Source organism: Phalangium opilio, unplaced genomic scaffold, assembly GCF_054372755.1.
Source record: "Phalangium opilio isolate 3A_F unplaced genomic scaffold, DU_Popi_V2 ptg000500l_1, whole genome shotgun sequence".
In the NCBI taxonomy this organism is placed as follows: Eukaryota; Metazoa; Arthropoda; class Arachnida; order Opiliones; family Phalangiidae; genus Phalangium; species Phalangium opilio.
The window spans coordinates 410,727-423,254 of record NW_028324238.1 but is presented as its reverse complement, the minus strand read 5'-3'; the positions used below and the strand labels follow the sequence as shown (position 1 = coordinate 423,254).

General features: G+C 36.4%; 2 long non-coding RNA genes across 2 annotated transcripts; one reads left to right on the top strand and one right to left on the bottom strand.

Annotated features, from left to right (window-relative positions):
- Nucleotides 1-2,434: 2,434 nt before the first annotated feature.
- LOC149591754 (uncharacterized) lies at nucleotides 2,435-3,703 on the bottom strand. The gene is made up of 2 exons (XR_016379537.1): nucleotides 3,262-3,703; nucleotides 2,435-3,056 (listed from the first exon to the last, which is right to left on the bottom strand). It is a non-coding gene; the product is annotated as an uncharacterized LOC149591754 (long non-coding RNA).
- A 2,328-nt stretch (nucleotides 3,704-6,031) lies between these two features.
- LOC149591753 (uncharacterized) lies at nucleotides 6,032-7,264 on the top strand. Its single transcript, XR_016379541.1, has 2 exons — nucleotides 6,032-6,762; nucleotides 6,871-7,264. It is a non-coding gene; the product is annotated as an uncharacterized LOC149591753 (long non-coding RNA).
- Nucleotides 7,265-12,528: the final 5,264 nt, after the last annotated feature.

The following is a 12,528-nucleotide window of genomic DNA, read 5'->3' as shown; positions in this document are numbered from 1 at the left end:
TCGTTTGAATGTTGCTGAACTCCTACTTAATTGACTCCAAACCCATCCGCACAGCAACTCAAACTAAAGATTTGAGTACTATATTCGACGCTAAGTTACATTTTTGTAGGCACGTCACCAAAACTATTAGCTTATGTCGTTGTTCCTTAAAGATTTCGCTTCAGTTTTGTCGTCAGTTGAAATCTCTTCGTCATTTCCGCATCTTATATTTAAGCCTAGTTCGTTCCAGGTTGTTGTTTGGTTGGGTTGCCTTGGGTAGCTGTATAGCCAATTTCTCCTAAAAAAACAGTAGAAGCAGTACAGCGTAATTTTATAGAGTTCAGTCATAAATACTTTTTGCCTAAAGCTACTTATAATTATGGACTATTATTGACAATCTCCTCAAATTTAATGACTGAATCATGTTACTTTTATTCACAAGTTAGTTCTTAACATTCTTCCGCTCTCGACTCTATTAAATGCTCTTCATTTTTCTGTTCCTAAACATTTGTGCAGCCCAAAATACATTTTACAATCGCAGTATAACAATTAAGATGCAAATGCAATTCCTTAACTAGCGTTTTTGATCTTTACTCGAACAACTTATCTGATGTACATAAAATAATTCGACTGCAACTTATTGAATGTTACTAAATGTTAAAAGAAAAGAGAGAGAAAAAATCACTGATTTACTACTGTCTTTTTCCCAATTTAAATTTGTACGCGTGACTATTTCATTTATGCGTTATTCTCTTGATATTTTGTATTGAAAATGTGTACCAAGTTTATAATATCGTGAATTATTTTACAACTCTTTTTTATACACAATAAACATTCAATTATAATTTTTCTCTGAATTTCTTTGGTAGAAATAATAAAGAAACTCCCAAATGCAGATCAATTGAAGCTCCTATGATGAAAAAAAGAATGAACAGCGGAAATGTATAATAAAATTAGATTTAATAACATATCTTGCTTGTTTGTTATCAGGGTTGTTTTTGTGATTAATTGAGGTTAATTCCGGAATGAGGAGCGAAGTCTTTGTAAAGTTCGGCACTTGAAGTTACTTGTAAATAATCACGATTATTAAATAGAATGTATGTATGTTAAACTTGTTTTGCTTCGGCTATATTAATGCAAAGTTAAGACAATAACAAAACAAGTTTAACATACATTCAGTCTGATTCATTATCGTGATTATTAACGTTTTTGGTAGCTAAATTGACTTCAAGCACCGCACTTTACAAAACTACTCTCTTCATCCTGGAATCAACTGCAAAAATTCAGAGAAAAATGAGCCTTGAAACAAAATAGCTATTAGAAAACTATTAGTCTTTCATTGAAGAACAAGACATGATCATGCAAAGACAAAAGTGCTGGTTTTTTCCAATTTAGGCATCTCGCTCGGTCTACAAATAATTTTAACCATTTTTCTTAACGTCGGGATTAATAATAATACATGTAAATCCTTTATTGTTTAGCAATAAACAACGTGTATGTTGTGATTAAAACATGGCGGGAAATATCCCATGTAGCAAAAAGCAGTCGGCCCAACTGCATAAAATTTGGGTAGGCAAGACAGGGTCGGTAGTGCTGGGCATAGGATACCAACTGAAGAGTCGGGATGTCCTACCCAAAAGACTGTTGGCCGACTTACAAACGTCATACATCCGGCCGACATCTTATAAAACACTTTACCGACTAAGAATTTGCAAGTCGGCCATCTGATTAGTGGTCGTTAATTTTATGGTCGGCCTTCAGTGAAATTCTCCGTTTGAAACTATATTAACAATAATATAGGAATGCTAGTTGGCCTGCCTTAAAAAGGTACCTTTCCCAACTCAAATTTGTTAGGTCGGCCTTCAGTTTTATTAAAGGTACGTTTTGATGACGGCCCTTCCCTGTAAAAGATTACCTAAATATACACGTAATGACCCACCCAAAAAAGTGTTGGCCTACTTACTTAATACTGGTATTTAATTGTGTGCGGTTATTAAAGATGTGGTCGGTAAAAGGGATCCTTTTACCAACCCTTCAAATTTGGTCGGCAAAAGAGATCTTTTTACCGACCCTTAATGTGGTCGGTACAAGAGATCTTTTTACCGACCCTTAATGTGGTCGGTACAAGAGATCTTTTTACCGACCCAAGAGATATGGTCGGTATTAGTTATTTTTACCGACCCTTAATGTGGTCGGTACAAGAGATCTTTTTACCGACCCTTAATGTGGTCGGTACAAGAGATCTTTTTACCGACCCAAGAGATATGGTCGGTATTAGATATTTTTACCGACCCTTAATGTGGTCGGTACAAGAGATCTTTTTACCGACCCAAGAGATATGGTCGGTATTAGATATTTTTACCGACCCTTTCTTGGAGAGCTATGTGGCTGGTAAAAGAGATCCATTTACCGAAGATAGCTTTAGAAATTAGAACATGATGATTATTTTACTGAATTCACGTTATTACAAAATATATTTATTAAAGTGCTCTTTGATTTGACAAATAGTTCGCAAATACAACAATTATTTATCAAGTTCTCTGTTAAAGAATGCGTCTTAGTAACATTTTATTTAATTTTGCTCTCTCACATTTTGTTATTCACTTTTAAAATGTCAAATTTGGTTTCATAATAGCTGTTTAGTTATCAGCCTTTAATGTCGACAGTAAAAAGTTCATTTAGAACAAATTAAGATTAGAAGCAGAAAAAAGAGTGAACTTCACTCTCAAATTTTTACTTCAATTATAACTATTAATTGTTTTAACCTATAGATTAAAATACATATTTTGGGCGTGATATTCCATTAAAACCAATTAAGTTCAAAAACGGTTTCAGTTATTAAAGAACACGCAGTTCTAGTTCAACTACTTAAATATGAGATCAAATAAAATGAACGAGGCTTGGCATTTTTGTCTATACATCTTCTATTCATTTGATCTCTTCTGTTGACTTTTTTTGATGTTGCCATTCGCTCCTACCTCCATTGCGATCCTTCGAGTGCTTTATCCAGGCTTTCGTGACAGTTTCAATATCATATTCCCGCGTGTTATTGAGTTTTGTGGTATTGCGCACTGCATCTGATTTAAAATTCAGCTATTAGAATTTTAATTCAGATATTTAATATATTATCCATCTTAAAAATAATTTAATATTCGCTTTAAAATCAATTTCTATTCAAATCTCGTAAAAAAAGGGCCAAGGCCCAAGTATCAAGCCATGCCAGTTTCACATTACCGTATTTGGGTGTCATTTTTATCAGGATAAAAAAGTATCACAGCTCACCTTTATCTTTGGACGCGACACAACTATTTAATTTTAATTAGCAAACCGGTAGTTTTTGTAATTGAGGTTAAATTGTCCGACTGCGTAGTATATCGTTCACGGCGCGAACCAAATGCGATTCACCGTACCGCACGTGCTATCGACACCGCTTTAGTATAGAGTATGAGAAATAACGGTTTTTCTCACGCTTTGCTTCGGGGAAACGAGGGGTCGGTCATTTGCATGAGAGAGATTCAGACCTATAAAAAAGTTTTTGCGCTGACTGCGCCTGTATTAGTTAGTAAAATAGTGATTTATGTTTTACTTTAAAAAAAAATCGTGATAATTTTAGGCAGGAAACCTTTAATGGAGATTGCTTCATTTTATATATTGTCCGACCTCACAGTACAGAAGAAATAGTTTCACCGTTTTGTACTTTACCGTTGTTTATTCTTCCGCCTAAAGTCGGCCACGGAGATTTTCTCCTTAGAAGTAAACGGAATGAAAATTACCAAATGTTTGTTACATTTTTTTATAACAACGCAAAAAAACACTATCAAACACACTTAGTATTATCTAACATTTTTAAAAACTGTTCTAGAAAATAAATAATATATTTTTACCGTTAACGAAGTGGGAATTGAAACCCAAATGCAGAAATAAAACGTTAGCGCTATTTTAATCTACTTCTGCCTCATGACATTTACTGTCTGCAAACCCCCCAACCCGAGTTCCAACGTTTCTTTTATTCATGTAAAGAAGCTACTACAGTAAAACAGTTGGTAATGCCGACTAAATACAAAATTTATTGAAACCACCGTCGGTACCAACGACTCTTTAAGGTAATCATTTTCTCCTACTGTAAAACAATTAGTAATGCCGACTATATTCAAAACTAAATGGAGCTACCGTCGGTACCAACGACTCTATAAGGTAGTCCTTGTCTCTCACTGTAAAACCGTTAGTAATGCCGACTAAATACAAAATTTTAAATGGAACCACCGTCGGTTCGAACGACTCTTAAAGGTAATCCTTGTCCCCCACTGTAAAACATCTAGTAATGCCGACTACAGACAAAATTAATTGAAACCACCGTCGGTACCAACGACTCTTAAAGGTAATCCTTTTCCCCTACTGTAAAACAGTTAGTAATGCCGACTATAGACAAAACTAAATGGAGCTACCGTCGGTACCAACGACTCTATAAGGTAGTCCTTGTCTCTCACTGTAAAACAGTTAGTAATGCCGACTAAATACAAAATTTTAAATGGAACCACCGTCGGTACCAACGACTCTTAAAGGTAAACCTTGTCTCCTACTGTAAAACAGTTAGTAATGCCGACTATACACAAAATTAAATGGAGCCACCGTCGGTACCAACGACTCTATAAGGTAACCCTTGCCTCCCACTGTAAAACAGTAAGTAATGCCGACTATAGACAAAATAAATAAATTAAGCAACCATCGGTACTAACGACTCTCTATGGTTATCAAAATGAGTGGAGTTAAAAAATAATTTTGGAAATAGAACTTTCGGAAAGGCCAACTCCGTTATAACGATCTTATTCACTGTCGGCAAAGAGTAGGAAAAGAAGACCCGATAATAAAATATTTTAATAAGTCGGGCAGAGGTTGGCAGTAGTCGGTAAAGCCAACCGGACCACTAACCAACTGACAGACTCTCTGCCGACTACGAACCGACAGTCGTGTGCTACATGGGATATTTTAAAATCTATATTTTAACACAAATATTCACCTTTTTATTAAGATTTAAACTAACATTATCTATATCAAGACCAATGTTGTTAAACGAAGCATTTTAAATTTCGCGCCAAAGTGTAGATTTTCCCGCCATCTACGTGTTGTTGTTGGAAGTAAAACATCCAGTGGTTACCGCGCATGTCAATGGGCGGGGCTTTACCTTTCCCCACTCGGTCTATATCCCACTCTAGATTGGGATTATCACTGACTGATCGGTAGGTGGCGTTGGAGTTTGAAGCCGGTATAACAGGAGAAAGCCGCAATCAGGCGATTTATTTGTTGGCCTCTCATACGTTTCGGTAGGGCCGTAGCGTTTAGCTGCCCTCTATACTAAAAGGCTCTGAACGCTTTTGATGAGCAAGAAAAATTGTTCCGGAAACGTTCTTCAGATGGCGGTGTTTACCATTAGCATATCATCTTCAAGGGAATTCTTATTAATAAACCACTTCGATGTAACTAAGAGAGAAAGACAAGGGGTAAAACTGTGTCTTCTATCTCGCTTTTCGGCGCCTGCGCTCAAGGCGTTTTGGCTCCAGAGAATGCTCAGAAACAGCAGTGGGTCAACCCCCTCTTATGTCTCGATACTGAGGATTTCCTACCCCTTTTTTACATCGAAGAGGATTATCGTCGCCTCTCATGGTCTATCAACACGTTTCTTCCAAGATATTGGGTGTAAACTTCTTGACACTGTGAATAACAATACTTAATTTCAGTCACAAATGCCAATTGATTGCGTATTAGAACGAGTAGAACGATTTTTTATAGCAGACTACAGTCACTCGAGCACGGTTCTTGTCTAGACCAAGCCACTAGTGTATTTAACCTTTTTTCGGTCCAAACATTTGTATTTCAGAGCTTAAGATAAAAGTTCGTAAAATCGAATTGAAAAGAATTTTTTTTTCTTTGGCTAGACTAGTTTTTGTGTTTTCGCTAGTAAAAAATTGGGGAAAAACGACTTGTAGCCTAATGGTTTATCGGCTTAATTATTATGTCTTGAGCGAAGATTATTTTCTAAAGAAAACTTCTATTTTTTATTTTGTCGCCATCTATGATGTCGAAAAAATATTACGGAGACATAAAAGACATAAAAACGGAAGATTAGCTCCGCCTTCGTCGTCAGCTCCGCCTTCGTCGTCGTCTCGCCTTCGCTCTCTTTAAACTACTCCAGAGCAATGAGATAGAATATATATATGAAACCTAGAGTCACAACGTGAGATCTCGAGATCGACGTTTCGCAATACACCTTTTATCGAGCATGAATCTTTATCAAATACGGGTGGCGCCACCCTAAGAACTTTTTTATTAACGTCTGCTGCTATAATCTGTGTAACAAGCTGTCAAGATAGTTTTTAAACGTGTTAAATAAAATACGCATACGCGAGTATTTGAATTGTAACTCTATCTATCTCATAGAGATCTAACTCATTGCTCCAGAGCCGCATTGTAGCCGTAACAGGCTGAGAAATAAGGATTTTTTTTGCTGAGCGCGTGATCGAGTTGGCTTCGTTTGATTTTTGCACATAACGACTTCTAAAGCCTTCCGTTAACGGTAATCAAACTTAATTTTCAGTGATTTAAACTATTTTTCGTGTTATCGCCGTCTTTTGGTTTTATCTACTGGCAGCGTTTTGCCATAGGTCTTGGAAAAGCTCGTATTGTTTGTTCCTCGGGACTCATGACGGGGCTTTTCTATAACTGTGTTTGAGACCTTACTAAAAATACCTCCACTATCATGTTTTCGCTGTTATTCTTTGAATTTCGGTAATTAAACGTGCGGACTCGACATTTTTTGTTGCTCACTGCATTCCGCTAACGGTGTTTAATTTTTTAATTCGGTTTCATCGTTATTTGGCTCATTTTCGCCGAAAGTGACGCTGTAACGCCGACGTGGATATTGCCTAGTCCTTGTCTCAGACCGTCCTAAAAAGTTTAAAATTCATTATGCCGTCTGCTAAACACTATGATCTCATTTAAATTGTGCGGAAACGTGTTTTAAACTAATATGGGTCATTCCAAGGACACGTGTCTTTTGTGTGACCTCTTTATGTTCGGCTCCCTGTCATTGTAGCCGTAACAGGCTGAGAAATAAGGATTTTTTGGGGTTTGTTGTATCTCGGCTTTTGTTGAGGAGATATTCTTTATACGATTTCAATATTAATTAGCAATGTTACTGTATATAAGTAAGGCATTAATTATACAGTGCCTAAATATAGTTTTTGTAATAATTATCCTTTGCTATTAAATCAATATGGAGTTCATTATACATTGCTAAAATACATTAGAAAGCGCGACAAAATTGTAAGGGTTTACTTGTAACCTCTTGTTATTTTTCTACAATCTAGATTATAGACAGTGTTAAGAGAACATTTTCTCGCTTGGCAGACCATATGATTCTTTTTTATGTTTCTTTATTTCAGCATAAGAGATAATAAAACTTAACATCAAGGTCAAATGCCTGGAATAAACAGTAATTTACATTGGATGTAAATTATTTAGTATACTAGGAGGATCCATACCACTTACATAAGGATGCCGGGACTTCGTGGGACAAAAGTGAAGGCTATTTTATCCACAAAGTAAGCTGGCCTTCTTGTGGAAATGAAGTATTTAAACTATGTTAGCTGGTAAAACCACATACATCAATAAACGAAGGGACATTGCAGTCTGGGAATTAAGAATCTTTTTCAACTTGTCTTTGGGACCAGTGACCCCCTATGTCCAAAATAATAAACTGGTTCTTAGAACTGGTTCCCCCTTTAGTTTTCATGTAGATTTGCAATTTAAAAACGGGTCCAAGTATTTAATAAAGTGGTTTTGGACCAGATGACGTGTGCTATTTCTCAAACTATGCAAACTTTCGTCTCTATGATAACGGGAACATTCGAGGGACTTTCTTTCCAGTATCGACGGTAATTATAAATCGATAATAATATAATATATATAATAAGGATCTTTATTATAAAAAAGCGTGACTTTTATAGAAATTTATCGAAGGTAGGTCATGAAAGGAAGTGTAAGTCAAATTAAATAATTTCTTAATGCATGCGGTCCTGGCAAAATAATTTACCTTATGGTCAAGATTTCTGCTTCTTTAGTGACATTTAACGAAAACTAGGTAGTTAATTAAGTACAAAAAGACACAAAGGCCGAGGTCTTAATTTCAACGGTAAAATTATGGCAAGTAAATATTGGTAAAATTAATATGTAGTTTAGTTGGTAATTTATAGTAAATTAAGGTTTACATTTCGAATTTTAGTAGAAAATAGTAAAATAATTGACAGAATATTATCTTAAGTTCATAAGATATGTTCCATAAGTTTGCCACTGGTTACTGAGAGCTTGTCATGAAGTGACGCAGGTGAAACGTCATAGATTCTCGTAAAACGACACCTGGTGAGGCGCTTTCAAAGGCTTATTACAGACTAAATAGGAACATGTACTGCAAAACCGCGTGTTCTCGCGTCATTCTGGAACTAGATCCCAGTAAGTCTCTAGCATTACGAAGTGTAGGAAATGTCAAACTTATGGAACATATCTTATAAATTTGTGATATTATTTATAAATTACCAGATTCTGATTACCATCTCAATTTACATCAGTAACTTATTTACGCTAAGTTACGGACTTACATCAGAAGTACTCCGTTACAACCACAAAACCTGAATATTATTGAAATTTTCCATGTGTAATTACGATTTCTTTTAAAAAAAAAAAGAATATTTGGGAAATCCACCCCTAGGCCTAGCACGAGTGGGCGATATGAAACTCTATACTTAGAAGGAGAAAGAGACCATAAAGCGCAAGCGTCCAATTAACTCAGGCACGCGTTGGGCCCCATGAAAATGACAGATGTCCGAGGAGTCAAAAGGCAACCTTTCAAGAGATCATCTCCCTTATGCTATTTTAATTTGCTCTTTCGTCAGTCAGAGCGCATTTTACCGCTTAAAAAATAAACCTAAAAAATTGCCCTCCGCCTACCACGACCGACCAAATGAATTTAGGGGAGAGTGAAAACCACAAATGAGCTCTTATCCGAGCGGTAATGCACGCCACCTGACGCCCAAAGTGAAATATGACTAAGCTATTTTTAATATTAGACCTATAGCCTACTCGATGTGCTAGTATCAGAAGTTGATTCTTAGAAGAAGGGCAGAATATATTTTTCAGTTTGTTCTTTATTCCTTACCGGTTTTTGATAAAACGGCATGGTTGATATCAGACACACTATAGGGAAGGATTTAGAATGGTTTGGTCGAGTTTCTCAACGTTGGGTTCACAAACCCCTTGCCGTGAAGCATGTTAAGAACGTCCTGTAGACCATTTCGCAAATTGTATTTGGAGAAACCAACAAAAGGCGTGAGGCTACCATTGGGGTATTCTCCCTCGCGCCAAGAAGCAACGCCAGACGGAGCCCGAGCTAGAGCTCGGCATTATCTATCCATTATCCATGTCATTTTATCTTCATCTGTTCTCGAAATTTATCCACAGAACTTGCATATTAAATCGTATTATAATTATATCCACAACTTCGTTTATAAATAATCGGTTATCCACTAATTTGTGGATAATGGATTGAAAACTCTGGCCCGAGCTCACTACACGCGGGAGGCTGGCGAAGTTTCTTGGCGAGAGGCAGAATACCCCAATAGACTAGTGGCGGTAGAGAGGGGCGTAGACTATGTATCCCTCCAGCTGGGCGAACTCTTGTAAGGGGGACCACTGTACGCGCCCAGTAGGGGGATGACACTGAGCTAAGAGATAGAAGGGTATGACGTTTGCATTGCCATTACTCTATGACGGCCTCGCCTCTGTGTGTTGGTAATTTCCGAAATGGTCTATTCTAAGTTTGTAACATTTAAGCTTTATGATTAAGCCCTAATTAAACATATTTTATTCAAAATTTTGTAATTAAATGTCTCTAAATACTACATCATGCAAATATTTCACCAGGTTGGGGTTTTAGTCTATTTTGTGTTTAGTGAATACGTAGATATAGAGAGCTAATCATGGATGCCAAGCCCCTCAAGTACAGGCATTTTCTAGTTATAAATACAATTTTGACTGTGGATGTTTTCATATCATTTTATTTATGCTATTGACAGTTACATAACGGGGCTAAAGGAGAAACCATATCAAGAAATCATTAACATTCGAGAACCTTAATTCAATGGTACCAATCTCAGTTTTCCTAGATAATCAAAGCACTGCCGCCCCCAAATAAGCTAATAGACTGTTGTTAGTGGACGAAACTAAGAAAATCACCAATAAATTTAATTAGATTGTGGAAATGCAAAGTTCTCATATCCGACGTTAACAAGTTCTTAAATTATCTCTTCTTATTTCAAAATAATTGGGATTTTTTAGTCTTAAAAACCAGGACTACTGCGCCGCCATTGGCGTCTGCTGAATCAAACATCTTACACTTACCTCTCTCAGCCTGTAAGAATTCAACCAATAGCGTAGGGGTAAGAGGTTCTGGCTAGCAGACGCCACTAAACCAATGGTGGCGCAGTAGTTTACGTTTCTAAGACTAATTAAATGTTAATTATTTTGTAATAAGAGGTATTTTTTTTTAATTTTCCTTTTATATTTAGAAAATAGCCGTTTTTTTAAGGCATAATGTTATGATCCCTGAACTTTTCCTTTAACTGTGTCAATGGAGCTTATATGCGAGTACCATGATAGTTTACTTTAAATGATCAACTATTAATACAATTCCAAATGTTCGCTCGCTTTTGGGGGTGTTGACGCGCCGCGGTATTTCGCCTGTCGGCACGTCACACATCACGTGTTTTTCATAAGCTACGGCACGTGGCAAGCACGAGCCGTTAGAGCGTCTTCGCTCCAACGATTTTCGCGCTAAAAGGTTCAATTATTTTTTTCCTTATATTTCAACAATGCCTTTTTTGACTACACTTCTACCTTAAGGCTAAATTCACCGAATTATAATTTTCTATGCCCAATAATGGTTTCTCTGAAAGTTCGATTTCAATTTCGTGGCTCTCTATCACGTAGCTGTTGTTTTTTACTGGCCCTGAGGTTAAAAAAAAACAACCATGTGTTGTTTAAGCTATTATATTGAATAATCAATTATGGCGTAACATCCGTGCAATATGATAGTCTATAGTTTAATTATACTTTAGAAATAATGGTGTCATAAAATGATAAAATGGCTTAATGTGAAATATTTCATCTGTATTCACATCCATATATAATGGACCAGGATTTTAATGTCGGATGATCCCATGTTAAAGTTTCCTTGCTTAGGTGTCCCAAAATAATAATAATAATAAAAATAAAAATAAAAAAGCTAGCAGACGACAAGGTCTTGGAGAAAGACGGTACAATGCAAACAAGTAATATGGACCGGAGCCTTTGAGACACCTAGGCCTGTGCCTATCGCGAAGCGAGAATATTTGACGCTTGGCCTCATTTCGCTAAGCCTTGGGACTAATCGGAGCCTCCGAGATGATCTAGGCCCGTGCGTGTCGATTCTTATGTGGGGAAATATCCAGTTTCATAGAGGAAATATGTTTACTACAGTTACGAAGGTGGTCTTCCATAAATTGTCGTTGATATTTTAGGGGCCAATTATAAAAACTTTATGAAAGAGAAGGTTTCATCCTAAAATTAACGTAATTGTTTTAGGGGCTATTTATTTTTTATTGAATCTTTTGGTTAGATTTTGTGGACAACAAAATTAATTATGAGATTTTAACATTGTTGTTTTTTAGTAAAACAAAACTTCTTGAAGTTGCTAATTCACAGTTTTAATATACCATGAGCGGAGTTTTTTACCGCTTCATTTCTTTGACATGGATGTTTAATAAAGGCCTTTGGAAATTTTCTAAAACTTTTTTTTACTATCCACGACCTCGGCTTCACCGCTCTACGTCTATACCTTGCCGTAATATTGTAGCTGTCGACGGGGTCACGAGGCTGAACTTATTTTTATTTTACGATACTAAAAGCGCCCCCAGTGAGAAAAACGGCGAACAAAATTAGTTAGAAAAATATTCTGGTTTCGCGATAGGCACGGGCCTAGATATCTCGGAGGCTCCGCCCAAAATCATACGTTTTATTAATTAGATGGTGAAACCATTGTACTTCTTTAACACTACCTACTTTGTTTTTGAATGAAGGGTTCTATTTAGAAATAGGGTCGAAACATCAATATAACCAAGCAACCGTAATGTTTTTTCCATGGTATATAATGCGAGACTGTTTTAAGAGGAATTCAATCTTGGAATGGGTAAATAATCCCATAGAATTCATGTTTCTCGTCCACTATAAACTTCTATACGTTCAAACTCTTCTAATCTTGGTTTAATTTAATAAAGAAAATACTGACCATAATCTTTGGGGCGCAAAAAAGTAATCAAAGAACTTAATTTAACTTCTTTGTCGCGTCAAGCTTCAAGATTTCCCATAATTATTCTGTTTTGTTTTCCAGTACTCTAGTAACAGTTTTATGCGCGGCAGAGAGTGGTCAACAACAACAGAAGTTAAAGCTTTGTAATTCACGCA